The 16,383-nt window shown below is 46.4% G+C and overlaps 1 protein-coding gene across 2 annotated transcripts in view; it reads left to right on the top strand.

Annotated features, from left to right (window-relative positions):
• Positions 1–286: 286 nt before the first annotated feature.
• The window catches only part of CNOT6L (CCR4-NOT transcription complex subunit 6 like), a 28,896-nt gene continuing 12,799 nt past the window's right edge, over positions 287–16,383 (top strand). The window contains exon 1 of one of the 2 annotated variants that reach the window (XM_048941768.1): positions 287–380. The gene's annotated coding sequence lies outside the window, so the exon portion shown is untranslated. Of the gene's footprint in view, positions 381–2,461; positions 2,588–16,383 lie in introns of those variants that run through there. The other variant, XM_048941767.1, reaches the window with a different exon arrangement.

A 16,383-nucleotide genomic window follows, 5' to 3' on the forward strand; every position in this document is an offset into this window, starting at 1 on the left:
CGCCTCTCTCTGTAATTAACGGCAATTAGCCACGGAGGGCTCTTTTCCCTCCCTAGGATCGGGGCCCCACTGGCGTCCCCAGGAGCCGCCGCCGCCCCGCCGGGCCCACCGGGGGCTCCCCGCCACCGCCCCGGGGTCTCGGCGCCGCCCCGGGGTCCCTGCGCCGCCCGCCCCGCTCCTGTCGCCTCCTCCTCCCGTCCCCACCTCCCGCTCCCCCGCCCTCCGCGCCGCCCGAGCCCCGGCCCGCTCCTCCCCGCCGCCGCCGCCGCCGCCGCCGCCGCCCCGTTCCCCGTCCACGGCGGGCCGCCGCCTGCATGTCGTTGCTGCCCGCCGCCCCGCCGCCGCCGCCCCGCCGCCAGCCGCCGCCGCGCCGGATGCAGGTGAGCGCCGCGGCCCGCCAGGGCCTGGCGGGGATCGGGGCCGCCATGTCGGGGCCTGCGCCGCCCGCCAGCACCGGGGCCAGCGGCCGGCCAGGCGGCTGCGGGGCGTCGGGCCCGCCCGGTAGAGGAGGGAGGCCTCGCTGAGGGGATGAGGGGCGGCGGGAGGACCGCGCGTCTTCCCCGATCCGGGGCCCGGGCACGGCCGTGCGGGCTCCGCGGGCCCACCGCTGGGACGGCCGGCCGCTCACCTGTGCGCCGTGCGGCGGGGAGCGCTGCTTCTTTCCGGGGGGTTTCACCTGCCGCAGCACCGCGCTCGGGTGCTGGCAGAGGCGAGGACAGGCATGAACGTCCGAGTTTGTGTCAGCAGTCCGGGGGCTTGCTTCGTAAACTTCTCGGTGGAACATGGCGGAGCGCGTCCCGCCGTGTGCTGTCCAACCGCCCGAAACCTCGGCCACGTTCTGTCTGACCTCCCGGGACCTCGGGGCAAGCAGCTTCGTCTGCCTGCTGCTGAAACTTGGAGGAGACCGAGTGCCCGCTTTTAGGAGCCGCAAGTTGTGTTGATTGGCCACCGCTGGGACGGGAGGCCTGTGGCCAAACGCTGTCTGTGGGGAGGGCATTTTGCCCTGCTGTGCTGAGCCCCCCCATCCCGAGTCAACCTGGAGGGGAGCACCTCGTCTTGAGTTGCTCCTGGCGTGTGTAGACATGGCCGATAATGAAAGTAAGGATAGCGTAGCTAATTTTAGTGTCTGCCATTTTTTGAGATGTTTTTGCCCCAGTGCAAGTTTTTTAAGAAATACAAAGTGTATTGTGTCCAATAAGAGCGTCATCCCTGTGACAAAAGCCTAGGAGTTCCTAGAAGCAGCATCCACATGTGGAGGGCCAAAGGGCTTTGGCAGGGCTGGAGTGTGGCCTTTACAAACACAGCACCACTAGCGTTTTCCTCCCTGTCTCTCTGTCCCAAAACGTGATGTGATGGTGAACTTTGTACTGAGAATGCTGTCTATCCACAGGGCAGCCCGCTGGGCCTGGCTGTGCACTGGCAGTACTCCAGACTGACAGAGGCGGCTCTGCATGCACAGGTCCCTGCGTGGCCCCTTCCATTTCCACCGCACCATGCTGCAGGCCAGTGTGTGCCTTATCAAAGCTCTCCAAACTGAGGACTGCAAATGCCTCAAGCTCTCTGTGCCCTGCTGAGAGTAGTGAGACATTACTACTTGATTGTGTCATTTTGCTCTGGAGTAGATGAGCGGTGTGTGCTGATGACATCGTGCTGCTCCGTAGCTTGCCTGTGTCTGTGCATCACCATATGCGTGGCCCACAGTACTGTGTTGATTGATCCAAACAGAGCTTATGTTCCAATATCTACTCAGGCATGAAATCTCCTTGCCCACTGCCTTCAGAGACCATTGGGGATGATAGAAGGCCTGTGACCACCAGGTTGGGCAGAGTGGTGGGAATTCTGCAGCACTGTGCTGCCCGCTAAGCACACCTCATTAAACACTTTCAGTTTTGTCCTTTTCTCACTACAAAAAGTGAGGAGCTGTAGCACTACGAGTTGCTGAAGTACAACAAAAGAGAAATTATTCTGTTTTGCCTTTTCTTTCTGCAAGGGCTCTTGCTTTCTAATTTAGTCGGTGAATTTCATTGAAGCATAAAGTACGATGTAAGTGGATGATAGGTACTGCCACATCCTTGGGCTGACGTTAGGTTTCCTTTGCCCTCAGAAACCGAGATGCTGACATGCCTGTGACAAAGGAGTAGGAATACCCGTTGTCAGACTGCTGGAAAAAGTTTGTTTGGCAGCAGTGTGAAAAACGCGAAACTTTGCAGATTCATTTAGAGCCACTGAGCTTCACACCGGGCCTATATGGCAAACTTCTGCTGGCACAGCTCTGTCTGCGAGCGCTGTGACGAGGTGTGACCCGTGACTGACATAGCTGTGCCAGCAGAAGTCCCTGCTGTAGATGCAGTTATCTGCAGAAGTGCGCTTTTACTGATAGGGCTTGTTTTCGTTTTTAAGGGTGTTTTTCCTTGTAGCGGTGGCGGTGTCATTGCCAGCAAAGCGCAGAACCTTTAGGGTGAGAGGAGTTGGTGTGTCTGGCTCGGAGGGGACACCACCAGCCTGCGCTCTGTGAGGGCAGCTCTCCTCCCCCCACCCCAGGTATCAGGAGCTCGGGAACGCCTGCAGTAGCAATTCTCTTGCTGAAGTAAGTGGTGTTATGACTGCTCCTTGTTTTCTTTCCTCACAAGGATCTTTGTAAAGCTTTGTAAAGGCGATAAGCTGGTGTTGTTTTTTTTTTATTGTTTGGATTCTGGCTGTTTTTCCTTACTGGTCTTGCTTTTATAAAAAGCAGGGCAGCTTTGCTCTGAGCCTGCCAAGTACAGCAATATTCTGCTCTCACACCAGTCCTGTAGAAATCAGCCAGAACACGATCCCAATGCGTGTGCGGACTGTGGAGGTAAAATGAAAGGGAGCCATTGGAGAAAAGTTAATTAATTTGCAGACTGGGGTGAGTCTTTACTTAATTTAAACCTAAAGCATTGCAAAGAAAATCTTACATTGAGGTAGGTCTCTGCAGCTGCTGTCTTCCTTGTTCAGAGTCAGTGTGCACAAATGGGAAGGTGCTTTTTCTTTTCTATTTTTTCTGAGAACATTTTGATTTCAGTGGTAGCATCGATAATAAGCACAACTCTTGAGCAAATTTCCAGTAACAGAATAGAACTAGTGCTTAGATCAGCCTTATGGAGACTTTTAGGTTGCTGAAGTTTAGAAGGGGGGATACATACAAATAAATAGTTTGCTTTCTGGGAAGAGATCTGTGAGTTCAGAGGGCCTGTGAGGCATTGGGTGTCACCCGCTCTGCTCCAGGAGCCAGCATCGTGTTGGATGCGTTATTAGAGAGCATAAGACAGCACTCCAGAGGCCTTTAAAAACTAAGTTAAATACCTCTTATGCATACCTTCTGAATCTAATTCAGGAGGATTTGCTGTGGATTTGCTACTTAAAGCGTTAAATACTAAGCCTCTGCTAATTTTTTTTTAAATTCAGTGCTTCTTTTGACAATGGCCTGTAACAAAGCTTGTGTGCTTGTTAACTGCTTCACTTCCTTCAGTCTCGATGGCTCTTGAACATGCGGCCGCCCTCCTCTGCGTTTGTCTGCGTCCCACCAGCGGCGCAGGCCAGGGGAGCGAGCTGCCTGGGTGCTCCTGCCTGAACACAACTGCCTTTGTCAGGTCTTCCCTCTATTCCAGCCAATTGCATAGAAATTGCGAGTAAGCCTAAGAGCTGTGAGTTCTCCCCCATTTATCAGGTTGTAAATTAACTTGGGTGTCAAAATGTGCAGGCTATTTTGAGAGGCAGCTGCCTCAGCCGAGCTGACTGCACCGTGTTGGTGCCAGAAGGGGAAGTCCTGCTTTGCTCCCAGCCCTGACACGTGTCGGACCCTGTGCTGAACCAGTTTCCCTTGCTCACCTGGCGGCAAACAGATAAACAGCATGGGAGGCAGAGGCTGCCGGGTGCTGTTAGATCATCACGAGGTACCGTGTAACTTCACCTACTGGGGAAGCCTTTGGCTCTCATGATTTGTCTGCACAGCTTCTGCATCTCATCCGTACTAATAAAAGCAGAGGGTGTTTTAGGACATTTCTGTATCAGATGGCAGCATTTCTGCACCTTAGAAGACTCATGCATCTCAGGTTAATGTCAGTAAACTTCACGCATGTATCTCCCATCTCCCCTGAAAACAAATAAAAAGTTCAGAAGGGACAAAGCCAACTTTTGAGTATCCTGTAGGAGATGGCAGAAAGACTTTGTATGCAGGGGTTTCACTGGGTCCATTTGTGCCTCTTTCAGGAATGCCTTGGAATAGACCTCGAGGTGTAGAGGTGGCTGTAGGATTGTAGCAAAACACACAGCCTGGTTTTTTAAGAAGCTTAGCAGGCTCACAGAAGTGCAGTGTGATGGCACTGTACTGGATATGACTTGGTTCCTGTTATTTGGGAGATAACTTATCTTCCAGGTTAGCACTGAGAACAACAACAACAGAAAACCATCTGAGATTATTCTTAAGGAAAAATCAAAAGCATTGGAGGAGAATCTCATCTGAGAAGTTGCCCTGGAATCCTGTTAAGCAGGACTTTTTCAGCCACTTGCACTCTCCAGCAGAGGATCGAGAAGTGATTACGTGGTGTTCAGACACTACTAGGAAGCTTTCCCTCCAGGTTTCAGAAGGTAGTCACTGAAGATATGATTAAAGCTAGGCAGAAATGCCTTTTATGATGTTCTCCAATAAACAATTTTTTAACACCTTCCCTTAAAAGGTATAATTGGTTTAGACAAAAATTCCACAAGATTAAGAAAAAGCAGCTACAAACAATTTTAGATGCCACTTGTGCAGTCAGTGGACACAGATTTTGAAGTTAAACAAGATCAGCACCCAAGGCTGAGCAGCAGAACCCCATTTAGCCATTGTATGCCATGCAAACAGCTAATTTAACCAAAGCTTGTAACCTGCATATGTACACAGGGAGCAGATAAGGTTGTGTGTTCTCCCTTACTTTGGCATTTCCTGATGTAAATCATTAATGGCATTGTATGATTGCATGGCATTGAAGCTGCTCATGCTTAGCATTTAGCTGAAAGGTTTTATTGTCATTCTGCTTGCCTGTTAGGGAGCTTTATGCGTAATATTTTTCTGGGAAAGGTATATAAAATGAGCCTAAAGGGACTGCAGGACTCAGCATATTTCCTGGGAAGTGAGGTCTGTGGTGCAGTTGTATGTTTTAAATAAAGTTAACACTGTGTGTACATTGTCTGCAGGCAGATTTCACAGATTTACAGCACTGCAGCGCAGTCATGTTGACAAAAGTGTTCAGACTGCCATGGGCTAGGAGAAGAGTGAAATACTTTTTCCTTTTTTTTGTCAAAGTAAACACATTGGGGAACACGAAACACTGCCACTTGGAGCACAGTGTTGTGAGTAGGGCTGGGGGAGAGAGGAGGAGCGGGGATTTTTGCTCATTACTTCTCTGCTGAAAGCTGGATGAGGCTGTCTTACGACATTGATGGTTAAAAGTGGCAGCATCAAAAATAGTCAGCTCAAAACAGTATCTGGCTGGCTTCGATTCGGGTAGGTCCATGGGAACTCTCATGCAGCTTTACTTTTTCCATCAAATTATCTGCCTTGCCTACAGTCATCAGCAGTGCTTGTTCAAGGGGGAAAGTTGGTGGAGGCGGTGAGGCTGACATGGAAATAAAGATGCCAACCCCACAAAGCGAGCAAACCCTTTCTGAATCCATGCAGTCTTGGCACTTCAGATGGAATTGTAGTCTTCCTGTCCTTTATTTTTTACCCATTTGCAACTTGTCAGTTAGACTGTTTTCAGGCCCAAACCACCCAATCCCGCAGTCATCCCTGCTGATGAACGGGGAGACTGAGGTGAAGCAGGGTTGGTCATTACCCTACCTGAAGAGTAGAGGAAAGCCCATTGTGCCTGCAGCTAGAAGCAGCAGGAATTTTTGCAGCTGGGAAGCAGAGGCAGCACTCCTGCACAGAGCCCCAGGCCTTCGTCCTTCCTGACATACACACACACGGAGCTTCCAGAGGCCAATGTGGGCAATGGGAACACTGCCTACATCCCTTCATCCTGGCCGTTAGGTCTTCCACAGACATGACTGTGATTCACAAGCTGTCCCATTCCTGCTTGTGGCCACTTGCATTGGTGGTCACCTCAGGAAGCGAGCCTGAGAGAGAGCTGTATTCTGTTTGGTGATGAACGTGCCACATCTCACAAACAGAAGGGATGCATAGCCTTCACCTTTTGGATCGCAGAACAGAAGAGGGAGCTTCATCCAAGGACATTGTGTATTGGTTTTAAGACATTTTAACAACTCTGGGGACCTGCTTTACTGACAGATCGTTCTGAAAGGGAGGTTTTTATGGACAGCTAAGGAAAGTTTTGTGAAAGCTGATAAGTATGCCCTTTGGTTACATTTGAAACCACAACACGTTTGGAGCAGTAACGCCGAGTGACCCCCTCTTCCTTTATTCTTTTGGCTTTTCTCTGATGTCAGGATTTATCCAATACAATTTTTTCTGTTCAGCAGATTTTAAAAGTGTGAAGAAAATTACAAAAACATCCACTTTTGGTCAAGCTGTTAATAATAGTCAGGATTTGTAGACTGTGCTTGAGTTTGCTGTTTACCCTGTAGGGCAGCTGAATGAATTTATTGGGTAGCTTTTCAGGAATGCTTCCATCTGACTGAACTTCTTTGTGACTTCTAATCAAAAATTAGTTTTGCTTTTTTTCCTTCCCAATAAATCAGTGTAAAAGCTCTCTCGAAAGGCTCTTACATTACTTTGAGTTCTTAGAGAAGCATGTTGAGGAATACGTCCTTCTCCAGATGTCTAGCTATTCTTTTCCCACACAGTACTCACAGGAAAATTGAGGAAGGAGAGAAACAGAAAACTTACTTTGTATGTTTTGCTTGGTATTATGGTCCTGTGTTCTGTAAACAACAGAGTGGAAAGGTCTTGCAGGTTTTCAATTATGTGCAACTGCTCCTGCTTCTGGTGCTTACCATGAAGATTTTTCTCATGGCCGAAAAAGGTGTTTGAGAGTCTTCCATGGAAAGGCCCAATTTAAGCACTGTGGAAACGTTTATCTCTTCCACAGAAGCTGGGGAGTTTGCTCTTGGGTGGTGGAGGTGAATGGATATCCAAGACTTGCTTGGCTCACCTACCTTGTGTTGAACTTGAATTAAGTTAACAAGCATTCCGATGGCTCTGGGATGAGAGAGTCTTCCCAAAAGAAATGTCTTTGTCTTTCTTCTCAAGCAGCCTCCACATGTGGGGAATATCTTTTGTCTTTCTTATTGCTCTGGACTTAGAGAGCTGGAGCAGAATTACAGTGCTGGGAGGAAAGTGTCATGTTATCACCTGGTCGTCTGCAGGGAGAAACATGGATAGGAACAGCTGCCAGTGCTGTGAAACTGTGAGTGTTTCCTGGCTTTTTGGAAGAGGTTTGTTTGCTTGCTTCTTGTCAGAGCATGTACTGGTATGCACGACTCAGCTCTTGCACAAATGGCACAAGCTGCTTCTAAACAGAGTTTCCTGCTGATAAAGATGAATGTGAAACTTAAAGCACGATTTTGCAGCACACAAAGGCTGAGTATTTGTCCAAAAACTGTTCTCTTTAGGCTAGAGAGAACAGTCCTCTTGACATTTTGTTAGACTGGAGGAACTGACAAGGAGAGGGAAAGGCCAACTGGGGTAGTGGTGAAAGTAATTCCAGAGAACTGGTGATATGACCTTACTGACTTCCTCTATACCTTTAAAATTCAATTTGTATTTATCCTGTTACATGAATTTACAACTGGCCCTGGAAATGGGAGAGAGCTAGCACAGGATGAATTATCCACCCAGAAGAAATTTCCACTTGTGAACGCCTTTCCTCTAATCCCTTTTTGTTTTGGAAAGTTAAGAAAGCAAAAGGAAAACAGGGCTAGGCAACTTTTCACATGCCAGAATACAGTGGAGTGCCAGGGTTCAGACTGTCACATAGCTCTTGGCTTGCATTTTTTTCCTTCAGACAAATTAGGCCTTGCCACTGGGAGCACTTAAATATTCAGATACATTTTTTTTTACCTGTGCAATGACCCTCATCCTCCTTGTTAAACTAGGGTGAAAGTTGATGAAGGAGGGGTTCTCATCAGGTATAGCAGGAATATTTTGAGTGGATGAGAGAAACACATATACTAAGTATTTAAAACCTAGACCGTGCTATAGTATTCCTGAATCTGTTACCTGTCCCTTCCATGTACTTTAGGTGCTTTAGATGCTGCTTCTGCAAAGCAGTGGTGTGTATGCAGTGCAGAGGTGAGTGATGCCTGGTAGGACCGATGTCCTAGGTTGAGCTTCTTTTCTTTAACTACTTTTAGAGATCATCTTTTTTGCAGTCTTATACAGCAGTTGGTATAATGAGTATTTGGGTGCCCTCACAACTCAGTTTGTTGTCACACTATCAGTGCTATGGCTTGCCCGGTGGCTTGTGTTGCTCTGAATATATGGTGAAGGACCATGACCAAAATTCAGCATGATGAAGGGATCGTGCAAGGAGGTCTTTCCAGACACAAATTTTTGGCACTTCTTGAATGACTTTCTTGTGTGTTCACATGTTAACCAAGAACAGAAAACTGAGCTGCTTGTAACACTTAGGCAAAAATTGCCAAGGGTATTCCCTGATTAGGGAATTAATGCACATCGAATGAAATACCTTTAGATGGCAGAACAGAGGAACCACCCAAATTTAACTTACCTTTTGGCAGAGGAGTGAGAGGAATTGCTGTTAGCTCTTGGCTGCACCCCTTGCTAGGCAACATGTACCATGGGGTTCAGGTTCAAACCCATATAGCCATTTCACTTTGATAGACCAGGAGTGAACATCATAGTGGTCATTCTGGGCTACAGTATTAGCCTTACACTAATTCTGACTCAGAGACCAGCATGCAACGAGTATTGGGCAGCATCTTTACCCACTGGAGATCCCAGCTCTTGTACATCTTGTTGCAGTCAGATTTTGTGGGTGCTTATAGCAAGTTAACCTTCAGATGAGTCAAATCTAATATTTTGCTAGATGGGAGTTTCTTGGTCCCAAGAGATATCTTGAGTTACTGTTGGCATGTTTTCTCATTTTCCACCATTCTTGAACACAGCTAGAAGAGTGTATGTTACTTGTTTACCTTGCTTTTAAAACTAAATTTAGTATTTGGAAATCAAGAATGGTCTAAGTGTGCATAGCAAAGATTCGAAATACTGAATACAGAAGCCAAACTATTTTTTTCTAACACTTGAATAATCATGCTTTTTTCTGGCTATCAGGCAAACTTTTTTACTTCTTCAGTTAAAAATGTAAAGTACATTTCTATACACCCTGTAAAGAGACTAGTTTATGCCTAGATACTGCTTTATTAAAAAAAAAAAAAAATCTCTTTTATTTCTCCTTCTCTTTTGGGCATCCTAGCACAGCATCCTGTGGCTGGGTGAAACCAGACTGCAGTCTGAAAGGGCTACTTTATTCCATCAGTGCTTGCAAAACGGTTTCCACTATTGGTTTACTTTTTTTTCTTTTGGCTTTTACTTTTAATCTTGTCTTTTTGACTAGTCCAAATCTACCTGCAGCTGAACAGGGCAGGCCTTGTAACTTTAAAGCTGTTTGAAGCATTCTTTCTGGTGGCAGATTTCCACGTTGTTAATTATTTCTGCAGAGAACAGATTGTGAGAGATAAGCTGGCTGTTACCTTCCTATGGTATAAGGAGAGTAGCTGAAGTGCTGCTGGGCTCTGTTATTTTGTTAATGTGTTGGCAGTCTACCACGTAAAGGTTAAGATAGCATTGTAGCCACGGAAATAATCTCATTTATTCTTTTCTCACAGCTCAAACTTTCTTTGAAGGATGAAAGGTTGTTGATGATTGGACTTGTGTTTTAAAGAAAGGGATAAATGTTTATTGAGCAGATCACTTCAGAGTTGCTGCAGTGGAGTGTGCCAATTAATAATTCTGGTGTAGTTTTGCTCAAAGGACAAATCGATAGCTGACTTCTCTCCAGGTATTGATCCCGAGGAGTTGAATGAGCCAAGGTGTTGGCTCAGGGCAACCTGAACAAAGTCTTTATTTCTAAGTGAGTGGCTGAATGAACCGAGGTAGAGGATTAGGTTTGTCAATAGAAGAGTCCCTTCCCAGAGGCTTGGAGGGATGCTAGGAAACTACAGCACTTTAAACTTACTCAGTGCTCAGTTTTCCCATGTCCTTGATCCTCTCAGTCTCATACTGGAACTAAGAACACCTGCTCCAAGTGCATCGCTGCTTTTCTTCTGTGCCCACCACCCAGAACAGCATTCGGTGCTGATGTTTGCCACAGGTCAGGCTGTCACAGCGACTGCTTCCTTCCCGGGCTCTTGATGACTTCAGCCCTTAATCCCTTAAGCCACTCTGTCCTGTATCTCATTAAAAGACCAGCACTCTCCAGGGGATGGGGCAGCACTGCAAGTGGGTCACTGCTTTGTACTGGTGGGGGATACTCCTGTAAATAACCGTAGTCCCTCTGGGGGCTTCTGGAGAGATTTATTTACTGGCTGTCTGTTGAAACTGTCTTCTTGCCCTGTAACAGATCCAGGCATACATTTCTGGTGAGCACAGCTTTAGTTTTGAGGAGATACCTGCTATGTGTTTGCATGTAAACTGGTGCCTGAGAACTCTGCTTCAAGTTGCAGGTATAAAATGCATCAGCAGACAAAGGCAGGTATTACTGTACAACTGGATGCACATCCTCAAGCAATCATATCCACAAAGAGAGTTAACAGGCTATTTCTCATAGGGCAGAAACTGTTCTTTGTAAGTTAGAACTGAAATGTTAACACAGAAATTAAAATAACTACCTGGTGCTGTGTAGTACTTCCGTGCAGCAAACAGTTCAGCTGTTGTTGTAAAGGAGGCCGTGACACAGAGGAAAAGGAAGGGTGGAAACCTGCATTTGCTTGTGTCACCTGTGATTTAAGAAAAGCCTGTCTTCTTCATTTAAAGGAGATGAGGGAACAGGGTGTATGTCAGTAGGACAATTAGCATTTCCATCAAGTGCCGGTTGGCTCTGAAATTAATAGAATACTGCTAGCTCCCCCCCTTCCCACTCCTCCATTTGGCTCTTGATGATTTTTTCAGGGTTTGCTGTGACTTCCTCTTGGCTTTGATGCTTTTTACTGAAGCGATCATGTGAAGCCCCCTGGGATCCCATTGCCATTGAAGTTACTGTAGGCTGCAGTGCCCTGGGTACCTCCTGTGTTCTGTGTTCCCTGATGCAGAAGAATTTAGGTGTGCTCAGACTTGGGCTAGGTGTGGAGGCAAATAGCGCTAGGGGATGAGCAGGGGGTGGGAAGCCTTGCAGGATGCAGTTGCTGAACACCATTGCACCTAGCTGTACCTCTCATTCGGTTGTCTATAGAGGCTCGACGGCCCATGGGCAGCGGACTTACGTGAGCAGAGCCAAGCACTGATGGGCCTGCCAGGCACAGGCAGTTCTGTGCTGGAAGCAAAGCAAGCCGTGTGGCTGGGGTGGTGCAGAGCTGCTAATGAACAAAGAGAGGATTGGCTGTTAAACAGAGCGTGTGAAATTTGAATAGCCTCCTCTTGCTGAGCCTAATCTAAGAACCACATGGAATAAGAACTGAAGCAAGATTTGGACAAATTCCACCGTATTGTTGTTGTGCCGGTTGCTGACACGGCCTTGTCAGCACGCTTTGGGGTTTGCTAGCGGGTGGGTGAGTGCGAGTCCGAAACCCTGGTGGTGTCTGGCAGAGCTGCCACCACCCTGGTGAGGCCTGCAGCACTTCCCAAGCTGTCAGCCCAAGACAGCAGTTACCCCATCGAGATGCCTGCTGCCAGTTTCAGTGCTGGTGGGTGTCTGAGAGTTCCTGCTGACTTCAAGAGAGGTAACACTGCTAGGTGCAGGCAGCAGGCATCCAGTCCCTTCTGCTTCTCAGCACCAAGTCACCTTCTGACAGAGTAAAGCATGGTGGAACAGGTAGTCATCCTCTCAGCGTCAGGATGGAGATCTCACAACTTATTCTTCTGCTTGTTTTGCACACTCCCCTTATGTGGGTACAAGATTGTGTCAGCTGTGAGACAAAGCTTCGCTCTGGTCCTTGAAGGAATTCTGCCAGAGGAGGCCTTGGTAGCCGTGAGTAAGGCCAAAGGAAGGCGCTTCTGAAGCTTGTTTAGTTGAAATATTTTCTATGTCTAGTATCTGTCTTGATCATGTAGTGGAGGTTAGAGTTTTGGTGAGATGTTCAGCTCATAATGGCTGTAAGGACGTCCTACGAGTTTCAAGTTAAAGAAGTACTGGAGGTAGAAGCAACAAAGATATCTTAACAGTCATGAAGCAAATTTGTTTGCAGATGCATATGACTGATGTGGTCCAAAAAACCATCTGTATTACCTTGCTGGATTTTTCACTACAATAGGATTTGAGAAGAGCAAGCAGATGCAGCTTGCTAACAGCATTACGCAAGCAAGCTCCTGTCTCACCCCCACTTGGAGCGCAGCTCATTTAAAAAAAAGCAACCTTGTGCTGAGGTTTTGTCTATCAGTTACTGTTGGAAGCAAAGTAACTGTTGCTACAGACTTGAAAGACACAAGTAAATGACCTTAAATGCTGAGGGTTACCGAAGTTGCCTAGCTTTTTGCTTTTCCACTTTTTCTGCTGTAGAAAAGATTGTTGGTGAGTGGAGGTGCATAGTCCTACCGAGTTAATGTAGAGGATCCCTTTGTTTTGCAGAGTCTGTGTGCCGTCTCATGAGAAACAATTTATTTCAGTGAGGGATAGAAAATGAGTACATATTTTTATAGATTTATATAAAGTTGTTTTTCTTTTCAGTTGCTTGTGGACTGCATAGTTTGTTGCTAGCTCCATGGTACTAAGCTTGAATTCTTAGCTGTTCTTACTTAAATTTAATTTTGACTTCAGATTTGCTCTTTTGCCTTGGGATTTTTTCCACTTTTTTTAAGCTGTCCTCCTGTTGGTAGGACATTTGTGTGTGTTCAAGTAGCCTCTATTTATTTATTTTGATTGTACTTGCAGAGATTGTTTCAAACCTCAGTTTTGGCAAATGGCTAACAGAAAGCTTATTTTTCTTACAATTAAAAACATGGTGAGGTATTTTAATTCGTTTCACCAATAATCTCTATTTCCAATCGGATTGCTTGGAATAAGAAATTGAAGAGAGTCTGTAGCTGTGCTGACAGACTCACAGCACTCGCTGAACTCTTGATGGAGGTGACTGAACACGTTCCTGCAGGATTGCACAAGGAGAAAATTCAGATCCAAGTAAAGACTGACACAAGTTCTCCATGCATGTTTTCTTGCTAGTATTTGTACTGGACATATTGATAGACCTTAACACATCTGTACATGGTCTATCAGTTATGTTTTAAATCCTCATAACATAGCATTGAGCAATCACTGTATTTTTTTTTTATTTTCACCTCAAAATAAGTCAATTTTTGTCTTTGTGGGTACTGGCTGTTCTTTCCCTTCTCCTTAGGGAGATGAAACTTTTGTCTGACACTCATATGAAAACGGAGTGAGCTTATTACAGAGCAGCAACCTTCCTTTATACACTTTGCAACCACTTATTCCTGTTTACAAAATACATAGATTAAAAATGGCTCTGCTTTGCAGCTTGTGATCCAGCTTTCCAGTGTTAAATAACGTGTGCCTGTGCGTATATATACACACACATACACACGTACACCCTGGGCTTATCAGCCAGCGAGGTTTTGAATTCTGGTGAGGGATCACCATCTGGAAGTGGACAGTAAGCTGTTCCTGTGCAGAGGAAGGAGGAATGATTCAGGGCTGTCTGCTGGATAGTTTTCAGGATGCTTTGGCAGTTTGACTCATGTATACACGCAGACTGAAAATCACAAAGAATGTCACTCTGCTGGAGGCCGGGTTTTGAGTTGTACCACTGCATCCATGAATGTAGGGCAGCAAGGAGATGAAGTTACAGCTCTCTTCTACTTACTTCTCAATTTCGGCCCTTATTGCATATAGACAATTTATTTATGCATTGAGTTACAAAAGAATGTAAATGGAGCAACATTATAGTAACTATCAGTTAAGAAACGCATCTTTTAAACTCTCCAGGGAAGGACCTGGTCATTATTTTGGAACAGCACACAGCTCTGAGGGACTTTGACCTATCAAAGTCCTTCTGCGGCTCAGATGCCAAATAATCTGGACAGCTTTATGCAGCATTTCTCTTTCCAGTGAACATATGTTAATCCTTCTGCGTTACGTGGCGTATTTACCTTCAGAGGAAGAGATCTGACTTTATTAAAAATGATACAATGTGTAGGGCTGCCTTCAGCTTCTCTCTTAGGGAAGTCACACTTAGTAATTCATACCGCTAACTACATCTTCCTTATCTCATGTCCTCTACACCTACTTAACTTGAGAAGATCTCAGACTGATACAGAAGAGCAGTGCTCTTTTTTGTTGTTTCCTCTTATTTTTTTGTTGCCCAAAACATCTCCTGAGAGTAAAAGCCTGCAGTGCAGTAAAAGCCTGCTTGACACTTCCTTCCTCAACAGACCACACTCTTCACATCTCCACTGTTGTTGCTACGTTATGCTTTTTTTTTGTTGTTTTAGTTGATAATCTATGCAGTATGGTCTCAGATCCAGATTTTCTTTATGCACTATTGGGGTCATACTGTTAAAGTTACATTTTTAGTGGAGAGCACTCTTTAATAGCTTCAAAAGTTTCCCAGGGGAATTCTTTGGAAGAAAAGGAGTCAAGGATTTTTTTTTGTCCCTCTTCAAAAGAAAAGAAACTGAGTGCACATGTCCTGCTCATAGCACAGCCCTATTAACTGAGTTTCAGCAAAGGCCTCACTGAACTCACCCACAGCTCAGGCTGACCCAAACCTGTGCTGCTTCCGTCCCACTTTCTCCTTTTGATAACACTGGTGCTCATCCAATTTGGGGGTTAAATGATACGAGGAACTTGGTCTTGCTCCCTGAAGGCTGAGCAAAAATAGATTAGGATTTTTTGGTACTGGTTTAGTTCCAGGACAAGCAGAGAGGGAGATGGGAACCAGCGGAGCTGGGATCCCAGGCAGAATTCATTTTTGCTTCAAAAAAAATACATGCAGTGGCTTTCAAGTCTAGCTTCATGTTGCTACTATGCCGAAGAAACAAGCGTGTTTGATTTAGGTTTGTTTTCCCTTTTCCGTAACTGTGGAAATCACATTGATCCTCGTTTGACTCACAACTATTTCAAAATAACATTACAGTGACTAACATCTGAAAAATGTGCGTGGCATTTGACTCTCAGTTCAGGGCTCATTTCATTGGAGGGCCTCCGACTGCCACAAATTGCTTTAAATTGGCAGAGCTTTTCTCATAACAAGCAATATTTCGACATAATTGAATTGGGTTCTCTTCCCAAGAGGAAGCAGTACTCCCAAAGCTTTCTGGAGATGTCACCCCATCAGTGGTCACTTCCTGGCCCACGGGCAGGTATGGTTGCTCACGGGGTGACTCAGCCAGCCTTGCCGTGAAGGCCCTGGTATGTTTGTTCGACTTCTGCCTGGTGGAGAGGAATGGATCTGTAGGAGTACTTTAGAGAGCTTATAAACAGGAGGGAGACTGACTTTTTACTTGGGTAGATAGTGACAGGACAAGGGAAAATGGTTTTTAACTAAAAGAGGGAAGATTTAGGTTAGATGTTAGGAGGAAAACTCCTTACTCGGAGGATGGTGATGCACAGGCACAGGCTGCCCAGAGAAGCTCTTGATGTCCATTTCCTATGTATGATCAAGCCAGACTGGAAGGAGCCCTGAGCAGCCCCATGTGGTGGGTGGTAGCTCTGCCCATAGTGGTGGAATGGGAACTGGATGGGCTTCGAGGTCCCTTCCAACTCAAGCCAGTCTGTGACCCAGCAGTGGGGCTGCCAGCCCTGTTCTGCACTGCAGCAGGGCTGCTTGGCAGCTGGGGCAGCCCCCAAGCTGCTTGCAGGCTATGATTCAGTGCTTATGACAGCAAGGTCCCACAGCTGGACCCAGCCTGCCCAAGCTGCCGGCCATCTGTGTCTGGCTAGCGATGAAACGGCAAGCAAACAATTCATTCAGTACAAGTCATTCCCTGCTTGCCTTTTTAACTGGCAAGGTGCCTTGAAACTCATAGGAAGCAGCCGCGTCCAAACCTTTGGCCAGCAGCGTGCGGCAGGGTGGGTGGGGGTATTCCATGTGCAGATACTGAGATTTCAATCTCTCTGGGTCTGCTATTGCTATAACATTATGCTGAAGCAAATGGGAATGCAAAAGCCAGGTAAGCACAGCCCATATCATAGAGCATGCACTCAAGTGCTGTTTAGAAGCAAAGTTTGTGATGCTGTGGCTGTCCCACGGCCAGATGTGGGAAAAGTAGGGTTTGGTTTCAGAGACGAC

The sequence above is a fragment of the Lagopus muta genome, chromosome 4 (genome assembly GCF_023343835.1).
Source record: "Lagopus muta isolate bLagMut1 chromosome 4, bLagMut1 primary, whole genome shotgun sequence".
Taxonomy (NCBI): Eukaryota; Metazoa; Chordata; class Aves; order Galliformes; family Phasianidae; genus Lagopus; species Lagopus muta.